Source organism: Thalassophryne amazonica, chromosome 2, assembly GCF_902500255.1.
Source record: "Thalassophryne amazonica chromosome 2, fThaAma1.1, whole genome shotgun sequence".
Taxonomy (NCBI): domain Eukaryota; kingdom Metazoa; phylum Chordata; class Actinopteri; order Batrachoidiformes; family Batrachoididae; genus Thalassophryne; species Thalassophryne amazonica.
Window position 1 is genome coordinate 57315143 of NC_047104.1, and position 21310 is coordinate 57336452.

Sequence of the window (21310 nt, forward strand, 5' to 3'; positions counted from 1 at the left end):
AAACAATACATCTATGTCTTGCAGCAGTGAACATTTGTGCAAGAAGCCAGTTCGAGTGAAATTTTTTCACCCTACCACAGAGATTAAGTTAGGCATGGGCAGCTCGAGGTCACATGGTTTACAGACTATGGACACACATCATTTCCAGTGATTAATAAATGTTTATTGTCAGTTATCCCAATGTCTGACAGAGGAGGTGAACTCTATTCTTCACCCTGTGTCCCAGAGAAAGGCTCACCTTGTACGTAGCGTTATGGTCTGGGATGTCACATGTTTCCAGTTGAGATCACATATGATATTTGTCCAAGAGAACCTGACAGTGTAACATTGCATCAGTGAAATCCCTTTGCTGGCGCAATGTGGCTGTAAAAACAGACTGGTGTTTGAGCATGATAACACTCAGCCACACACAGCCAAGGTGATAGAATTTCCTTTGAAATGATCTGCAAGTGTTGCAGTTGTCGTCAAAACTATGCATCATGAACCCAAAAGAATATGTGGGATGAGGTTGTTTGAAGTGCGTGACAGCAGCCTAATGCATCCTGTCATGTCAACACCCTTAACTTGTAGCACGGTGACTTAGTGGTTTGCACTGTTGCCTCACAGCAAGAAGGTCATGGGTTCAGTTCCCACCTGTGGCCTTTCTGTGTGAAGTTTGCATGTTCTCCCTGTGTCTACGTCGGTTTCCTCTGAGTGCTCTGGTTTCCTTCCACATTTAAAGACATGCAGGTTAGGTGATTTGGAAGCTTCATAATTGTCCAAGTCTGCCTTGCAAAAGAGCTCTCAATCTCAATGGGACTAACTTGGTTAAATATAGGTTAACTAAACTAAACTTAACTCCTGACTTTCAAGAACACATTCTCAATACTTCACCTCTTCTTTTATGTTAGTCTTTGCTCAATTTTTCAATTCAGTTTCAATTTATTTTTATTTATATAGCCAAATCACAACAGAGTTGCCTCAAGTCACTTCACACAAGTAAGGGCTAACCTTCTAACCCCCAGAGCAGCAGTGGTAAGTAAACACTCCCTCTGAGGAAGAAACCTCAAGCAGACCAGACTCAGAGGGGTGACCCTCTGCTTGGGCCATGCTACAGACACAAATTACATAACAAATCACAAAATGAATATACAAGAAATACTGTTGGTGCACAGGACAGGAGGGTCTCCAGCACAATTACCACACCCATGTCTGGATGGAGCTGCACCTTAAACAGAGAGAAAAAACAGAATCAGGCATCAGAAAGACAAGAAATACAGTATAATTTTCCAGCATGAAACAACAAGAAAAACAGGAAATACTAAGGTGATCACCGGCCACTCACCCTAAGCTTCACTAAAAGACCCAGAATTTAAGTATAATTGAGGCCGTGGCACATTCTGTTTCCTAATAAAATGAATTAAAAGAGTAAAAAGCGGAGAACTATACTATGCCAGTATGCTCACCATAAGAAAGGGAAAATAAGGTGTGTCTGGACTTGAAAGTCTCCACAGAATTTGACTGCTGCTCAAGGTGATTACGACAAATACTAACCCATTCATCTGTGGTTTTCAGATCTACTTTATCAGCACCATATTTTTCAGACCATTTCTTTATTTGTTTGGCCAGTCCAGCTACTTATATGCTGAAATCACTTTTGTCTCAAAAATATTCTGCATTATCATGTATGGCCACAAGATGGCACCATCTACAGGCATCTATATTATGATAGGCAAGTGGCCTCTGTGTGTGTGTGTGTGTGTGTGTGTGTGTGTGTGTGTGTGTGTGTGTGTGTGTGTGTGTGTGTGTGTGTGCGTGCGTGTGCGTGTAGTGCGTAGTAACAACTGAATGCTGCTCCTGTACAGTCCTGTACATTCCCTGTTACATAACAGTAAAGTCAAATGTAGACTTTTTCATTTCATCCTCGTTTGATGAGTTCTTCAGACACATGAATGTGTGGGTTAGATAAAAGGACCAGTAATTTGACTGATGATTTGAAAAGATGAAAAATGGATGATGTGCTCACCTTGTCATTGTCATTTCAAACACTTTTGTCCTCTGTTCATCTTCCCCATCAAGTCATAGCTTCTTTTTTTTCCTTCAAATCTCCCTTTGTGAAAAGTGCATAGATTCAGACAATCCACAGTGAGACAGCAAACAAGCAAACGGCTTGACTGGAGGAAGCGGTGAGGCTATAGTCGGGAGCGCTGGAGTAGTTTTGATGATAATCTTTGATCCCTCTGTTCTCACTGTCACTGGGCCTCATGCTTTCACTACAGCTTAGCTCAGCTGTCAGCCAGCATGCATGTGCACGTTTATGTACACACACTATCAATCAATCAATCAACTTTTTTCTTATATAGCACCAAATCACAACAAACAGTTGCCCCAAGGCGCTCCATATTGTAAGGCAAGGCCATACAATAATTATAAAAAAACCCCAACGGTCAAAACGACCCCCTATGAGCAAGCACTTGGCAACAGTGGGAAGGAAAAACTCCCTTTTAACAGGAAGAAACCTCCAGCAGAACCAGGCTCAGGGAGGGGCAGTCTTCTGCTGAGACTGGTTGGGGCTGAGGGAAAAAAACAGGAAAAAGACATGCCGTGAAGGGGGGCAGAGATCGATCACTAATGATTAAATGCAGAGTGATGCATACGGAGCAAAAAGAGAAAGAAACAGTGCATCATGGGAACCCCCCCACAATCTACGTCTAAAGCAGCATAACCAAGGGATGGTCCAGGGTCACCCGATCCAGCCCTAACTATAAGCCTTAGCAAAAAGGAAAGTTTTAAGCCTAATCTTAAAAGTAGAGAGGGTATCTGTCTCCCTGATCTGAATTGGGAGCTGGTTCCACAGGAGAGGAGCCTGAAAGCTGAAGGCTCTGCCTCCCATTCTACTCTTACAAACCCTAGGAACTACAAGTAAGCCCGCAGTCTGAGAGCGAAGCGCTCTAATGGGGTAATATGGTACTACGAGGTCCCTAAGATAAGATGGGACCTGATTATTCAAAACCTTATAAGTAAGAAGAAGAATTTTAAATTCTATTCTAGAATTAACAGGAAGCCAATGAAGAGAGGCCAACACGGGTGAGATATGCTCTCTCCTGCTAGTCCCCGTCAGTACTCTAGCTGCAGCATTCTGAACCAACTGAAGGCTTTTTAGGGAACTTTTAGGACAACCTGATAATAATGAATTACAATAGTCCAGCCTAGAGGAAATAAATGCATGAATTAGTTTTTCAGCATCACTCTGAGACAAGACCTTTCTGATTTTAGAGATATTGCGTAAATGCAAAAAGGCAGTCCTACATATTTGTTTAATATGCGCTTTGAATGACATATCCTGATCAAAAATGACTCCAAGATTTCTCACAGTATTACTAGAGATCAGGGAAATGCCATCCAGAGTAACGATCTGGTTAGACACCATGCTTCTAAGATTTGTGGGGCCAAGTACAATAACTTCAGTTTTATCTGAGTTTAAAAGCAGGAAATTAGAGGTCATCCATGTCTTTATGTCTGTAAGACAATCCTGCAGTTTAGCTAATTGGTGTGTATCCTCTGGCTTCATGGATAGATAAAGCTGGGTATCATCTGCGTAACAATGAAAATTTAAGCAATACCGTCTAATAATACTGCCTAAGGGAAGCATGTATAAAGTGAATAAAATTGGTCCTAGCACAGAACCTTGTGGAACTCCATAATTAACTTTAGTCTGTGAAGAAGATTCCCCATTTACATGAACAAACTGTAATCTATTAGACAAATATGATTCAAACCACCGCAGTGCAGTGCCTTTAATACCTATGACATGCTCTAATCTCTGTAATAAAATTTTATGGTCAACAGTATCAAAAGCAGCACTGAGGTCCAACAGAACAAGCACAGAGATAAGTCCACTGTCCGAAGCCATAAGAAGATCATTTGTAACCTTCACTAATGCTGTTTCTGTACTATGATGAATTCTAAAACCTGACTGAAACTCTTCAAATAGACCATTCCTCTGCAGGTGATCAGTTAGCTGTTTTACAACTACCCTCTCAAGAATCTTTGAGAGAAAAGGAAGGTTGGAAATTGGCCTATAATTAGCTAAGATAGCTGGGTCAAGTGATGGCTTTTTAAGTAATGGTTTAATTACTGCCACCTTAAAGGCCTGTGGTACATAACCAACTAACAAAGATAGATTGATCATATTTAAGATTGAAGCATTAAATAATGGTAGGACTTCCTTGAGCAGCCTGGCAGGAATGGGGTCCAATAAACATGCCGATGGTTTGGACGAAGCAACCAATGAAAATAACTCAGACAGAACAACCGGAGAGAAAGAGTCTAACCAAATACCGGCATCACTGAAAGCAGCCAAAGATAACGATACATCTTTGGGATGGTTATGAGTAATTTTTTCTCTAATAGTCAAAATTTTGTTAGCAAAGAAAGTCATGAAGTCATTACTAGTTAAAGTTAATGGAATACTCAGCTCAATAGAGCTCTGACTCTTTGTCAGCCTAGCTACAGTGCTGAAAAGAAACCTGAGGTTATTCTTATTTTCTTCAATTAGTGATGAGTAGAAAGATGTCCTAGCTTTACGGAGGGCTTTTTTTATAGAGCAACAAACTCTTTTTCCAGGCTAAGTGAAGATCTTCTAAATTAGTGAGACGCCATTTCCTCTCCAACTTACGGGTTATCTGCTTTAAGCTACGAGTTTGTGAGTTATACCACGGAGTCAGACACTTCTGATTTAAAGCTCTCTTTTTCAGAGGAGCTACAGCATCCAAAGTTGTCTTCAAAGAGGATGTAAAACTATTGACGAGATACTCTAACTCCCTTACAGAGTTTAGGTAGCTACTCTGCTCTGTGTTGGTATATGACATTAGAGAACATAACGAAGGAATCATATCCTTAAACCTAGTTACAGCGCTTTCTGAAAGACTTCTAGTGTAATGAAACTTATTCCCCACTGCAGGGTAGTCCATCAGGGTAAATGTAAATGTTATTAAAAATGATCAGACAGAAGGGAGTTTTCAGGGAATACTGTTAAGTCTTCTATTTCCATACCATAAGTCAGAACAAGATCTAAGATATGATTAAAGTGGTGGGTGGACTCATTTACTTTTTGAGCAAAGCCGATAGAGTCTAATAATAGATTAAATGCAGTGTTGAGGCTGTCATTCTCAGCATCTGTGTGGATATTAAAATCGCCCACTATAATTATCTTATCTGAGCTAAGCACTAAGTCAGACAAAAGGTCTGAAAATTCACAGAGAAACTCACAGTAACGACCAGGTGGACGATAGATAATAACAAATAAAACTGGTTTTTGGGACTTCCAATTTGGATGGACAAGACTAAGAGACAAGCTTTCAAATGAATTAAAGCTCTGTCTAGGTTTTTGATTAATTAATAAGCTGGAATGGAAGATTGCTGCTAATCCTCCGCCACGGCCCGTGCTACGAGCATTCTGACAGTTAGTGTGACTCGGGGGTGTTGACTCATTTAAACTAACATATTCATCCTGCTGTAACCAGGTTTCTGTTAGGCAGAATAAATCAATACGTTGATCAATTATTATATCATTTACCAACAGGGACTTAGAAGAGAGAGACCTAATGTTTAATAGACCACATTTAACTGTTTTAGTCTTTGGTGCAATTGAAGGTGCTATATTATTTTTTCTTTTTGAATTTTTATGCTTAAATAGATTTTTGCTGGTTATTGGTGGTCTGGGAGCAGGCACCGTCTCTACGGGGATGGGGCAACGAGGGGATGGCAGGGGGAGAGAAGCTGCAGAGAGGTGTATAAGACCACAGCTCTGCCTCCTGGTCCCAACGCTGGACAGTCACAGTTTGGAGGATCCAAGAAAATTGGCCAGATTTCTAGAAATGAGAGCTGCTCCATCTAAAGTGGGATGGATGCCGTCTCTCCTAACAAGACCAGGTTTTCCCCAGAAGCTTTGCCAATTATCTATGAAGCCCACCTAATTTTTTGGACACCACTCAGACAGCCAGCAATTCAAGGAGAACATGCGGCTAAACATGTCACTCCCGGTCTGATTGGGGAGGGGCCCAGAGAAAACAACAGAGTCCGACATTGTTTTTGCAAAGTTACACACCGATTTAATGTTAATTTTAGTGACCTCCAATTGGCGTAACCGAGTGTCATTACTGCCGACGTGAATTACAATCTTACCAAATTTACGCTTAGCCTTAGCCAGCAATTTCAAATGTTGTTCGATGTCGCCTGCTCTGGCCCCCGGAAGACAAATGACAATGGTTGCTGGTGTCGCTAACTTCACATTTCTCAAAACAGAGTCGCCAATAACCAGAGTTTGATCCTCGGCGAGTGTATCGTCGAGTGGGGAAAAACGGTTAGAGATGTGAACGGGTTGACGGTGTACACGGGGCTTCTGTTTAGGGCTACGCTTCCTCCTCACAGTCACCCAGTCAGCCTGCTTTCCCGACTGCCCGGGATCTGCCAGGGGGGAACTAGCGGCGGCTAAGCTACCTTGGTCCACACCGACTACAGGGGCCTGGCTAGCTGTAGAATTTTCCACGGTGCGGAGCCGAGTCTCCAATTCGCCCAGCCTGGCCTCCAAAGCTACGAATAAGCTGCACTTATTACAAGTACCATTACTGCTAAAGGAGGCCGAGGAATAACTAAACATTTCACACCCAGAGCAGAAAAGTACGGGAGAGACAGGAGAAGCCGCCATGCTAAATCGGCTAAGAGCTAGTAGCTACGCAACCTAGCGGATTCCTAAAAACACACAAAGTGAATAATGTGTAAATAATTTAAAGGTGATTCAGCAGAAGGAGTGCCCCAATCAAGGCACCAAACAGGCCATGAAGCAGCACAGGCAACGCACGACAACAGCGAACGCACAATAACGGTGCTAAAATAAAATAAAAATCAACTAAACACGCTGTGGAGCAGCACAGATAACGCACGACAACAGTGCTAAAAGAGAAAAAAAAATAAATAAAATAAAATAAAATAAAATAAAAAATAAAAACGAAAGCGTTAGCAAGCTAGTTAGCTTGCCAACGCTGATGAAAGTTAGCTGATAAAAGTGCTCCGTCGCGATGTTTCGACCGCTAGAGGTCTTCCTTAGGCGTTGGAGCACAGTAAAAAAGTAAAAAAAAGTAAAAAGGTAAAAAAGTCTTGAAAAAGACTGTTAATTCAAGTCCAAAGCAGCAGGTAGCAGTCTCTGTGTAAACAGTCCCAACAGAGAGCCAAAATTCTGATGCCAACACGTAAACCAACACGTATCCGTCCTTTAGCAAATGTGGAGATTGTTGGAGTTCTACTTGATGTTGACATGTCCTGGACTTATTTCCTTTTTTTAACTGTGATGAGAGTCTGAGGAGAGAACCAATAAGTTCTAGCACACAATAAGTGTGAGTGCAGGATTACATTCATGGTTCAGCACATTTTTTTAATGAGCTTGAAGATGTGATATGACACTGCAATAAAAAGTTAATTTATATCATATTTCAGATAGTATTTGCTTTGTATGTGAGTGTTCATTCAGCATGCATAAGCACCAGTAATAGCATATTTTGTAATTAAGACAGTAATCACAAAATAATGGCATTGGAGTAGATTTATGAGAATGGATGAACTTACCAAAAGGCCACCATTAAGGAATCAGAGGAAGGGTGGAATGTTTGTGTGGCAGAGGATAAATGGACTGCATTTATATAGTGCATTTCCATCTGCATCAGACACTCAAAGCGCTTTACAATTATGCCTCACATTCACCCCAATGTCAGGGTACGTCCGTACAAGGCGCTCACTACACACTGGGAGCAATAGGGGATTAAAGGCCTTGCCCAAGGGCCCTTAGTGATTTTCCAGTCAGGTGGGGATTTGAACCCATGATCTTCTGGACTCAAGCCTAACCACTAGACCATCACCTCCTACAGAGGTGATGATGAGGATGGAGCTCTATGTAAGTGTTGAGCAGGTCAGGTGGTGCTTGACGACCTACCATGTAGGCATTTTCAGAGGACAAAGGATGATTAGCTTAGGGGAGGTGATGGTCTAGTGGTTAAGGTGTTGGGCTTGAGACCAGAAGATCCTCAGTTCAAATCCTAGCCTGACTGAAAAATCACTAAGTGCCCTTGGGCAAGGTCTTTAATCCCCTATTGCTTCCGGTGTGTAGTGAGCGCCTTGTACGGCAGCACCCTCACATCAGGGTGAATGTGAGGCATAATTGTAAAGCCCTTTGAGTGTCTGATGCAGATGGAATAGCGCTATATAAATGCAGTCCATTTACCATTTGGCTGATTGGTGATGGAGCGCTAAAGAGGTTGTGTATGGTGATGCAATAGCACTAGAAAATATTTTTATATCTTCAAGCTTATGTTCCCCATTTTGAAGCTTTTTTTCTTGCCTTTATGAATATAAAGTAACAATTATATATTGAGTACTAATTTTTAGACACCAAGTTGTAATTCATAGATACTAAGTCAGAATACAATACTCTATGCTATAATTATAGATTGCCGTGTCTCATCATTATGACTTATTACCCGAGGCTATCAAATACGACCACTGCGTATTGCGAAGGCTTTTTGTCTGTCCGTCCCTCCGTCCGACTGTCTGTACTCAACATACGTCCAGTTCTATTACTGCTACAGTCTTCAAATTGACAGGGAACATTCTTGGGACACAGACCTTGGACAAGTTTAAAAATGGCTAACCTTGACCTATTTTAACCCATTTATGTCCAGATTTGTTTTTTATTAGTGGAAAAAGTTGCATTAATATCTTTGACATTTTTTACTGAGTAGAAAATGACAGTGATACACTTCGGCAACAATTGTTGCCAGTGGGGCAAACCGGGTTAAGAGGTATTTTAAGAGGTTAACATGTCACTTTCTATACCTAATTTTATGGTATGATCTCTGTTTCTGTGTAGGCTCTCAGTCGTCCAGGTGGTTTCCATAGTAGAGAAGCTTGAATCTTCGACTGGACTGGGTTACTTGATGTGAGGACGTTTCGCTTCAAATTGCAGAAGCTTCCTCAGCTAAAATTCTTGCTCTGGTAGTCTTTCAAGTAGTACTTGAAAGGACCAAACTCACACCAGACCACATCTGTCAACTCTTGGAGATCTGTCTTAACACCACATATTCCCTGTTTATTGAGAATTACTACAGGCAGATCCATGGTTGTGCGATGGGGTCTCCGGTATCCACCATTGTGGCCAATCTGTACACGGAGCGAGTGGAGAAGACAGCCTTGACGTCTTTCACGGGCATCTCTCCCAGTCACTGGTTCAGATATGTCAATGACACATGGGTTAAAATCAAGCAACAGGAGGTTGAGGACTTTACAGAACACATCAACTCGGTGGACTCCAATATCAAGTTCACACGTGAGGATGCCAGAAACAACCATTTAGCCTTCTTGGACTGTGATGTTACGATTGGAGAGAACAGGCAGCTCCAGACAGGGGTTTACAGAAAACCCACTCACACTGACCAATATCTGCTCTCTGGCTCAAACCACCCCCTTGAACACAAGCTCAAGGTGATCAGGACTCTTCAACACAGAGCCCTACAGGTGCCCACAACTGCAGAGGGAAGGGCTAAAGAACAACAACTTGTCCGGAAAGCCCTCACGGTATGTGGGTACCCACGATGGTCCCTGGACAAAGTGCAGAAGTCCCAGAGAACAAAGAGACCAGATAGACAGGAGATGGAGACAAGAAGAAGAGGAGTGTCTCTCCCTTATTTAGCAGGAGTAGGGGAAAAACTACAGAGGATTTTCAGACAGCACAAAATCCCAGTTTACTTTAAACCTGTTAACACCTTGAGACAGAAATTAGTTCACCCTATGGACAGGATCCCTAGTTACAAACAGAGCAATGTAGTGTATTCTATCAGATGTCAGGAAAACTGTAACAAACACTACAAAGGTGAGACTAAGCAACCTTTACACAAAAGGCTATACCAGCACCGCAGAGAGGGCACCAGCGGACCTCAGTCTGCAGTTCATCTCCACCTTAAAGACACTAACCACGTTTGAGGACAAGGAAGTTAAAATCTTAGCCAGAGAGAACAAATGGTTTGAGACAGGTGTGATAGAGGCATTCTATGTGAAAGAGTTGAAACCCAGCCTTAACTGGGGAGGGGGTCTGAGACACGCTTTGTCCCCTGTTTACAATGGGGTACTCAGATCAAAGCAGTTTCAGTCTTTTGTTCATGGTAATGAGTCATTCACGCCATCAGGAGAGGCATCAGTTCTTCGTTAGGAGGGACAGCTACCCTGTCATTAGGAGAGTGCTAACTAGAGCAAAATAGGTGCTAATTTAAAGCAATTATTTAGTCACTAGGCAATAGCAGTCTGCCTCCCGGTAGGAGGCGTCTGGTTAAGTTTAAAACTCCAGCTTTTGTGGCTTCTGTTTGTTTTTCTTGACAAGAGTCAGATAGAAGTCAGACTACCAGAGCAAGAATTTTAGCTGAGGAAGCTTCTGCGAATTGAAGCGAAACGTCCTCACGTCAAGCAACCCAGTCCAGTCGAAGATTCAAGCTTCTCTATTATGGTATGATCTCATGGATGTTAGCGTGGTGATGTCACTTCCTGGTGTCGTTAGCTGCGCACAGAAGGCCTCCTGCAGACGCCGTTAAAACATAAATATTGTTTTTTATTCATAGATTGATAGAGGGACTTTACTGAACATGTACTAACTGTAACACAATAGGATCTTAATAATTAATTAAACAACTGCAAAATATAAAGAACACAATGCTCATACAGCCAAGGGTATTTTAGCATTGCATTATATTTATTATGAACTGAGTTATAACGTTTAGAAAGATTGTTATAGTTTTTAGATACTCATAATAGTAAGACTCCAGTTTATAATTCTATTTTAAGTTATAATAATGAGATCCAAAGTCAAGAGACTACATATTTCATTATTTTGACAATATTGAGTCATAACTTTTAGATACATAGTCAAAATATGTAGATATTAAGTCACAATAAAAAGGCTCTAGATTAAAATTATATACTAAGTTATAATGTGGTGGCCAAGTGGTTAGTGTGCTTGGTTTTAGTGCAGAAGGTTCCCGGTTCAAACCTCACCCTTGCCGCATATCTCCTTGTAATGTGGAGTTGCATCAGGGAGCGCATCCGGCGTAAAACGTGTGCCAATTCAACATGCAGATCCACCCTGGATCTGCTGTGGCGACCTGGAGTGAAAACAAGGGAGCAGCCGAAGGGCCTTACTAAGTCATAATGATGAGATATTAAATCATTACACTTTGCATCACATCATGATGACTTAATATTATGACTGCAGTCACATTTAAGTGCTCACACATAATTCTTAGAAACTACATTTAAATAACAAGACACATGGTTATAATTATATATTTTTATCATAAAGATGAGCAATGAAGATATTAGATTTCACATCCAATCATTATGACTTAATATTATTACTTGAGTCATAATGTTTCAGATACCAAATAATGATTAATTTGTTGTGTGAGCCGCTGAAGAGGAGGTACTGCTGGCCCACCACCACAAGATGGCGCCCTGCTTGAAGTGCGGGCTTCAAGCACGAGAGGGCGTCGGAGCAACCAGGAGTGACAGCTGTCACTCATCATCCGTACCAGCTGTCACTCATCCACTACTCATCACCACCACCATAAAGGCCGGACTGCAACTCCACCTCCCCGCCGAGAAATCAGCTACCATTCAGGTAATTTCTCTGCTGACTCATACGTTGTGTAATAATCTGAACACGAGTGTGTGATTGGAGGTGGAGGTTCTCCCTCCTTTACTGAACACTGACTGTGGGATTACTGAGTGTGCACTCACGCTGCCCCCGCACCGTCCGTACGATTGTGCCATTGATCTGATACCGGGCGCTGAGTACCCGTCCAGCAGGCTGTACAACCTCTCACGTCCGGAACGCGAATCAATGGAGACCTACATCCGGGACTCGTTAGCTGCCGGGTTGATCCGGAACTCCACCTCCCCGATGGGTGCTGGTTTCTTTTTTGTGGGCAAGAAGGACGGCGGACTCCGTCCATGCATTGATTACAGAGGGCTGAACGAGATCACGGTTTGCAACCGATACCCATTACCTCTGTTGGATTCAGTGTTCACGCCCCTGCATGGAGCCCAAATTTTCACGAAATTGGATCTTAGGAATGCTTATCACCTGGTTCGGATCCGGGAGGGAGACGAGTGGAAGACGGCATTTAACACCCCGTTAGGTCACTTTGAGTACCTGGTCATGCCGTTCGGCCTCACCAATGCGCCCGCGACGTTCCAAGCATTGGTTAATGACGTCTTGCGGGACTTCCTGCATCGGTTTGTCTTCGTATATCTAGACGATATACTCATCTTTTCTCCGGATCCTGAGACCCATGTCAAGCATGTACGTCAGGTCCTACAGCGGTTGTTGGAGAACCGGCTGTTTGTGAAGGGCGAGAAGTGTGAGTTCCACCGCACTTCTTTGTCCTTCTTGGGGTTCATCATCTCCTCCAACTCCGTCGCCCCTGATCCGGCCAAGGTTGCGGCGGTGAGAGATTGGCCCCAACCAACGAACCGTAGGAAACTACAACAGTTCCTCGGTTTTGCAAATTTCTACCGGAGGTTCATCAAGGGCTACAGTCAGGTAGTTAGCCCCCTGACAGCCCTGACCTCCACAAAAGTCCCCTTCACCTGGTCGGATCGGTGCGAAGCCGCGTTTAGGGAGTTGAAATGCTGGTTCTCGACTGCGCCAGTCCTGGTGCAGCCCGATCCAAAACGCCAGTTTATAGTTGAAGTGGATGCCTCTGACTCAGGGATAGGAGCCGTGCTATCCCAGAGCGGGGAGTCCAACAAGGTTCTCCATCCATGTGCCTACTTTTCCCGCAGGTTGACCCCAGCTGAACGGAACTATGATGTCGGCAATCGGGAACTTCTTGCGGTGAAGGAGGCTCTTGAGGAGTGGAGACACCTGTTGGAGGGAGCATCGGTACCATTTACGGTTTTCACGGACCATCGGAACCTGGAGTACATCCGGACCGCAAAGCGTCTGAACCCCAGGCAAGCCCGCTGGTCGCTGTTCTTCAGGCGTTTTGACTTCCGGATCACCTACCGCCCCGGGACAAAGAACCAACGATCTGACGCCCTGTCCCGGGTGCACGAAGAGGAGGTCAAGACCGAGCTGTCAGACCCCCCTGAAACCATCATCCCCGAGTCCACTGTCGTGGCCGCCCTTACCTGGGACGTGGAGAAGACCGTCCGGGAGGCCCTGACATGGAGCCCGGACCCGGGGACCGGTCCGAAGAACAAACTGTACGTCCCACCAGAGGCCAGGGCTGCGGTCCTTGACTTCTGTCACGGTTCCAAGCTCTCCTGTCACCCAGGGGTGCGAAGGACTGTGGCAGTGGTCCGGCAGCGCTTCTGGTGGGCGTCTATGGAAGCCAACGTCCGGGAGTATGTCCAGGCCTGCACCACCTGTGCCGACCACCACAAGGCCCAAGGCCTCCTCCAGCCTCTGCCTGTGCCTCGTCGCCCCTGGTCTCATATCGGCCTGGACTTTGTCACGGGCCTCCCGCCGTCCCAGGGAAACACCACCATCTTAACGATAGTGGACCGGTTCTCCAAGGCGGCCCACTTCGTGGCCCTCCCGAAGCTCCCGACGGCCCAGGAGACTGCAGACCTCCTGGTCCACCACGTCGTGCGTCTGCATGGGATTCCATCAGACATTGTCTCGGATCGTGGTCCTCAGTTCTCCTCCCAGGTCTGGCGGAGTTTCTGTAGGGAACTGGGGGCCACCGTCAGTCTCTCGTCTGGGTACTACCCCAAGACGAACGGGCAGGCAGAGCGGACTAACCAGGAACTGGAGCAGGCCCTCCGTTGCGTGACCTCCGCGCACCCGACGGCCTGGAGTGACCATCTGGCCTGGATCGAGTACGCTCATAACAGCCAAGTCTCGTCTGCCACCGGCCTCTCCCCATTTGAAGTGTGTTTGGGGTACCAGCCCCCATTGTTCCCGCTAGTTGAGGGAGAGGTCGGGGTGCCCTCGGTCCAGGCCCATCTGAGAAGGTGCCGTCGGGTGTGGCGTACCGCCCGCTCTGCCCTGCTCAAAGCCCGGACGAGGGCCAAGAACCATGCAGACCGCCGGCGTGCCCCGGCCCCTGCGTATCAGCCTGGGCAGGAGGTTTGGCTTTCCACAAAGGACATTCCCCTGCAAGTGGAATCCCAAAAGTTGAAGGACAGATACATTGGACCTTTCCCCATCCTCAAAGTCCTCAGTCCATGTGTGTCACACATCAAACCTCACCATGTTTCACCCCTCTGTACCCCCAGACCGGCGCCGCCTCCTGCCCGGATCATCGACGGGGATGTCCGTCGGAAGGGCCGGGGGGTTCCAGTATTTGGTGGACTGGGAGGGGTATGGACCCGAAGAACGCTCCTGGGTGAAGAGGAGCTTCATCCTGGACCCGGCCCTCCTGGCCGACTTCTACCGGCGGCACTCGGACAAGCCTGGTCGGGCGCCAGGAGGCGCCCGTTGAGGGGGGGTCCTGTTGTGTGGGCCGCTGAAGAGGAGGTACTGCTGGCCCACCACCACAAGATGGCGCCCTGCTTGAAGTGCGGGCTTCAAGCACGAGAGGGCGTCGGAGCAACCAGGAGTGACAGCTGTCACTCATCATCCGTACCAGCTGTCACTCATCCACTACTCATCACCACCACCATAAAGGCCGGACTGCAACTCCACCTCCCCGCTGAGAAATCAGCTACCATTCAGGTAACTTTCTCTGCTGACTCAAATCATTGAGTGATAACCTGAACTTCTTTTGCAGCCGTTATCCTGTGGTGTTCTGCCTTATCTGTGGGATTGGCGTTTGGTGTGATCAGCGACGGCTTCGCCTCACACCCCAAACCAAGATAAGTGGTTAAACAGGAGCTGCACGAGTGTGTGATTGGAGGTGGAGGTTCTCCCTCCTTTACTGAACACTGACTGTGGGATTACTGAGTGTGCGACCTCACACTCATCTGGACTGTCTCTGTTTTCTGCCAGCAGTACCGGGTCTGACTGCTGAAGACAGCGGCCACCTGGGGCGCAGGGCTTGGCGGCTCCGGTGTTCTTCAGCTCCGTTGGTGGTGGAAGCTGTGTGGGGATCCAGCTCTTCTCTCGCCAGGCGTCTTCTATCGTCGAGCCTGCCCACACGTCACCTGGTGTATGATTGACAGTCACTGTATTGTTATTGTCTGTACGTCGTTGTGCGATTCACAACATTAAATTGTTACTTTTGGCTTATCCATTGTCCGTTCATTACCGCCCCCTGTTGTGGGTCCGTGTCACGTCACTTTCACAACATAATTAATACTAATTTATAATAACAAGACTCCAGGTTATTATTACATATTAAGCCTTAATGATGAGATATTAAGTCATTAAATGTATAATCTTATCTTCATGACATATTTTATTTTGCAATTGAAAGTTGTCTTAGCATTGTGACAAATGACTACCTCAAGTAATAAAAAGATGAATATGCTTTTTCCCTTTTTTCTTTCATCTTTTTTCTTATTATTGTTTGGGTTTTTTCAGTTCACCAAAACAGGCTTTCATAGTTATGAAACAGGCTACAATAAAATGTATCACTATATTTAGAATTAAATGGCTTTGGCCTCAGCACTATAATTCTGTTTGCATCTAACGATGAAACCAGTGTTGGGTCTCTAATACTGACTGAAGGCTCGTTGCTCCCACAGGGCTCCATGCTGGTTTGGGTTCATTCAGTCTTGGCCTTGATTACTTGATTGGACACATTGATTGAAGGGGAACTTTAATGACCTATTATCTCAAGTGTTAATCAGGTGGTGACAGACAGCTCTCTGTGGGACCGGGCCAACTGACAGTCAGAATGGACACAACTTGTCGGACTTCTGAAGATGAGTCAAAGGGTCGGGCTTCACACAGATGCTCCGTTTGACAAGACTCCCTCTGGAAATCATTGTGGTCGTCAAAGTTTGCCATGTTGGATGGTCACTTCATGACCTCTGAAATGTGACGCTCAAAACCCAAAAAGGAAAATAAGTTGTGTGGCAGAAGTTGTGTGAAAAGAGTTGTCAGACATTTTCTTTAGTGTGAAGATGATAATGAATTTTACCTGCAAAATGTAACCCTGCCTACTTTGTATAATTCAGTTGTTAGCTGAGAGAAAATAACTAGGTTTCCTGTTGTTCCAGGGGAAACAGCATGGGCATCATCTCCCATACTTTGAGCCTATGTCTCTTTTGTGCCCCCCCCCCCCCCCCCCCCCCGACACAGGTGCACACTGCATGCATCTCCTTAATTATCTCCCTTTTCAGTTCCATCTTCAAGTCTCATCAATGGTTCTTAATTTCCATCAATACTGCTGCAGCATAAGCCCTCCACACCTGTCCAGTCACCATGGCAACCTCACCTTTGACAACAAAGAGCCCTGCAAGACATGGCTTGCTGTATTACACTTAATTAGATATTGATTAACCTTTTGTAATACATAATAGGATCATACAGATTGTACAACTTTGGCTTTTCTTATATTTAGGCATAAACATGTGCTATTTAGGAATTTGTGTAACAAAAGAAATGAAATTTGACATCTTTTGTCCTACTCATCTAGTTTCTCCTGCAGAGATTTCATGAAGACATTTTTGAAAAGAAAGTAAAACATTGTGAAAAAGAAGCCATTTCCTTCTATGCAAATTTACAAATTAAAGCACATTTTACAGGTATATTGCTGAGTGGCATAGCTTCTTGTTTGCAACATGCGTCCCACTAAAGTAAGTGCTAATGGGCCTGTGTGAGTGTGCAGAGGCTTCCAAAAGCTTGAGTGTCCCTAATGGATGCACTGATACATTAATGGATGATAAAAGTCAAATGCTGAATGCATGGTAAGTGACAAGAAATAAATATTTGAGTCATACATGGTTAAGAAAAGGCCGCCAATTTTGATCACCTAAAGACATCCATTTGTTGGCAATAAGAGGTGTTGTGAACAGAAAAGTTAGAAAACAGTGGGTAAAAGTGCATTTCTATCAGGTATTATGCAGTCATCTATAGCAAAGTCATCAAGATTGGTTTTGTTTATTCCAACATCTATGCAGTACCTGTCAAGGTTATTGGCACCCTATATTTGAAGTGGGTGCAAGAGTACATTTTAAACTATGTTCAGAAACAAATGCAGGCAAAACATTTTTGCATGATATATTTTTTTAAGTCCAACGTTACTGAGCAATAACAGCATCAAGCAGTGCTAATAACTGTGTTGTAGTATATCTATAAAACACATTTTACTGATATAAAAAGTGTGCTGGACACAGCTATTGGCACCCTTTAGTGAATTTAGAGTAATTCATCACTTTCACATCAAGTTATCTTTATACAATTCAGGTGATGGATACATGAGCATCTCCAAGACAATGTATAAGAGGGTACCTCTCTTGACCCAGAAACAAATGTAACTGGAAGCTCAAAATATGATCACCTTCCACGAAGGGGTAGCAAAGCTTGAACAGGTGCATTGATGTTAAATGAGACTATGTTGAAAAATAATGTATGTACTGTAATATTTTCTGGATAAGGCTGAGAACATTTTGAAGGTCCACCAGTTGTGTTGGACTTTACTGACATCATTACATTAAGAAATACAAACTGCATGGTACTGTATGGCAAATCTTTCTGTAGAAGGCATTTCTCAAAAACTGAGTGACTATGGAAGAATCATATCTATCTGTGTACATCTATCACAGCCCTGAAAGAGCGACAATGAAAGTAATGAAAAGAGATGTACCATACTGTAAGAAATATATCTCATGACTGAAAAAATGGTGGCTTTTGTGACTGAAAAGGGTGGATATTTTTCTTATATCTGTATTATTGGTGTGCTTTCAAGTTTACCTTTCTCATCACTTTGTTGCATTTGTACTCCACAATCCCCCTTCATTTAAATCAACATCAGTAGTAAAGTCAATTCACACAAGAAACTCAAAACTTAAATGAGACAGGTTATCTATTTGTCAAATTGATGCTGAAGATTTAGTAAAAAGTGAGAAACATTTTTCCTTCACCACACAGAAAGAGCAGCAGAGTCAGAATTAAGTATCACGCCAAGAACAGCAAAGATTTAAATGTTTCATTTGTTTCATTTTATTTAGAATTCAAACAAGGATAAAGACAACCAAATGTGATAACATTCTCCTTTCTGAGCCAGATTTTATGATTATGTCTTACTCTAAAACACTAGAAAAAAATGGAACAGCCCAGAGAGTGTTGTTGTTCCATTTTCTTTCCCTTGGTCCCCTTCCTGGAGACAAACAAACAAACCCCTGTTAACACATTTCATCAGCTTTAGGGGTTAGAGAACAGATTGAGTATCGACATTGCCGATTGTCGAGGCTTATGGCTCAAAGGCAACGGGAGAGGAAAAACTCAGGGGTAAGAGAAGCAATTGAAAGGACCAAAATAATTCAAAAGGACTCATCCAAGGAACAATCCTGTTTGTCATGTGGGATCATACAGTGTCTGGCACACAATGAGAGAGGTTCTCCAGGGACCCAGCATGGGGGTCAAGTAGTGAATAGCTAACAGCTAGAGTTAGTGCCCTGGTTGGTCACTATTTGCTTTTATTGCCTGCAACTACACTGAACAAAAATATAAACGTAACATTTTTGTTTTTGCTTCCAATTTTCATGAGCTGAATTCAACGAGCTAAAACGTTTTCTATATACACAAAAGACCTATTTCTCTCAAATATTGTTCACAAATCTGTCTAAAGCTGCGTTAGTGAGCAAATTGGCATGACATCTATACTGAAGACATTAACCAATCATATGACTCATTTATCTCCATTATTTCCAAGTTATATGATAAACATTGTCCATTGATATTGAATGTTGGAAACAAGTGAAACATTGATAAACCTTGGATCACAAGGGGACTGCTGAATGCATGTAAAAATATATATATATTTTTTGTACAAGCAATTTTTAAAACTCAGAACAACTGAAGCTGAGAGTAAATATAAGACATAAAAACAAGTTAATTAATATTATGCGATCTTGCAAAAGTCAGTATTATAGTGATTTATTGGAAAAAAATAAAACAAACATTAAAGGTACTTGAAAACTCTTAAATGAACAGTGTTGCCAACTCCTCAGTCAGAAAAGTAGCTATTGGTTGTCCTAAAAGTCACCAGAAGTCGCTAAATGATGTCATCATATAATTTGCATAGTATTTGCATAGTATGACGTCATCACAGATGCTGTAGGAAAACAACAACAAAAAAAATGTTTTGGCAGAGATCATTGAATACATATTGTTTGTTAAATTTCATATTCATAAATGTAGAGTACTGAAAAGGAATTTACACGGACGTCTGGCTGAATATGAGCGGTTCCATTTGCTGAAAGAGTTCAAGAACACTTGGAGAAGATATGGAAGCAATTACAGCATCTCGCAAACCAAATTAAACAAACAGATGCCCGCGTTACGGAGCTTGCAGCGCAAGCCGTTCCGCTTCCTGCTGCTGCAGCTGCGGCACCATCGATACCGGTGCAGATAACTCCGTCACCCAGAGATTCGGCTTCCGAACCAATTATTTGTCATCCGGAGCCTTATGCGGGAAACGTTGAAGCCTGTGCTCCATTTTTGATGCAATGTTCTCTGGTTTTTGCTCAGCGACCGGCTTCCTTCTCTTCTGATGGTAGCCGTGTCTCATATGTGACAAATTTGCTCCGAGGTGACGCCTTAGCTTGGGTCACTGCGTTGTGGAGGAATAACTCTCCATTGTTAGGATCCTTTAAGGATTTCTCCCGGGAGATCTGATTGGTTTTTCACCATCCGGTGAAAACAAATACCGTTGCCCAACGGTTGCTGAATCTCAGGCAGGGGAGGCGGAGTGCGGTGGATTATTCCGTGGATTTCCGAATTTTTTCTGCTCAGTCCGGTTGGAATGCCGCAGCTTTGAGAGGAGTGTTTGTGGATGGTTTGAACGATTCATTAAAAGACGAGCTAGCAGTCCGTGACGAACCAAAAGATTTAGATTAATCAATCAATCAATTTTTTTTTTTTTATATAACGCCAAATCACAACAAACAGTTGCCCCAAGGCGCTTTATATTGTAAGGCAAGGCCATACAATAATTATGTAAAACCCCAACGGTCAAAACGACCCCCTGTGAGCAAGCACTTGGCTACAGTGGGAAGGAAAAACTCCCTTTTAACAGGAAGAAACCTCCAGCAGAACCAGGCTCAGGGAGGGGCAGTCTTCTGCTGGGACTGGTTGGGGCTGAGGGAGAGAACCAGGAAAAAGACATGCTGTGGAGGGGAGCAGAGATCGATCACTAATGATTAAATGCAGAGTGGTGCATACAGAGCAAAAAGAGAAAGAAACAGTGCATCATGGGAACCCCCCAGCAGTCTACGTCTATAGCAGCATAACTAAGGGATGGTTCAGGGTCACCTGATCCAGCGCTAACTATAAGCTTTAGCAAAAAGGAAAGTTTTAAGCCTAATCTTAAAAGTAGAGAGGGTGTCTGTCTCCCTGATCTGAATTGGGAGCTGGTTCCACAGGAGAGGAGCCTGAAAGCTGAAGGCTCTGCCTCCCATTCTACTCTTACAAACCCTAGGAACTACAAGTAAGCCTGCAGTCTGAGAGCGAAGCGCTCTATTGGGGTGATATGGTACTACGAGGTACCTAAGATAAGATGGGACCTGATTATTCAAAACCTTATAAGTAAGAAGAAGAATTTTAAATTCTATTCTAGAATTAACAGGAAGCCAATGAAGAGAGGCCAATATGGGTGAGATATGCTCTCTCCTTCTAGTCCCCGTTAGTACTCTAGCTGCAGCATTTTGAATTAACTGAAGGCTTTTTAGGGAACTTTTAGGACAACCTGATAATAATGAATTACAATAGTCCAGCCTAGAGGAAATAAATGCATGAATTAGTTTTTCAGCATCACTCTGAGACAAGACCTTTCTAATTTTAGAGATATTGCGTAAATGCAAAAAAGCAGTCCTACATATTTAATATGCGCTTTGAATGACATATCCTGATCAAAAATGACTCCAAGATTTCTCACAGTATTACTAGAGGTCAGGGTAATGCCATCCAGAGTAAGGATCTGGTTAGACACCATGTTTCTAAGATTTGTGGGGCCAAGTACAATAACTTCAGTTTTATCTGAGTTTAAAAGCAGGAAATTAGAGGTCATCCATGTCTTTATGTCTGTAAGACAATCCTGCAGTTTAGCTAATTGGTGTGTGTCCTCTGGCTTCATGGATAAATAAAGCTGGGTATCATCTGCGTAACAATGAAAATTTAAGC

General features: G+C 43.6%; 1 long non-coding RNA gene across 1 annotated transcript; it reads left to right on the forward strand.

Annotated features, from left to right (window-relative positions):
• The first annotated feature begins 665 nt into the window (after positions 1-665).
• LOC117502241 lies at positions 666-18071 on the forward strand. The gene is made up of 3 exons (XR_004558241.1): positions 666-817; positions 4675-4680; positions 18059-18071. It is a non-coding gene; the product is annotated as an uncharacterized LOC117502241 (long non-coding RNA).
• The last annotated feature ends 3239 nt before the right edge of the window (positions 18072-21310 follow it).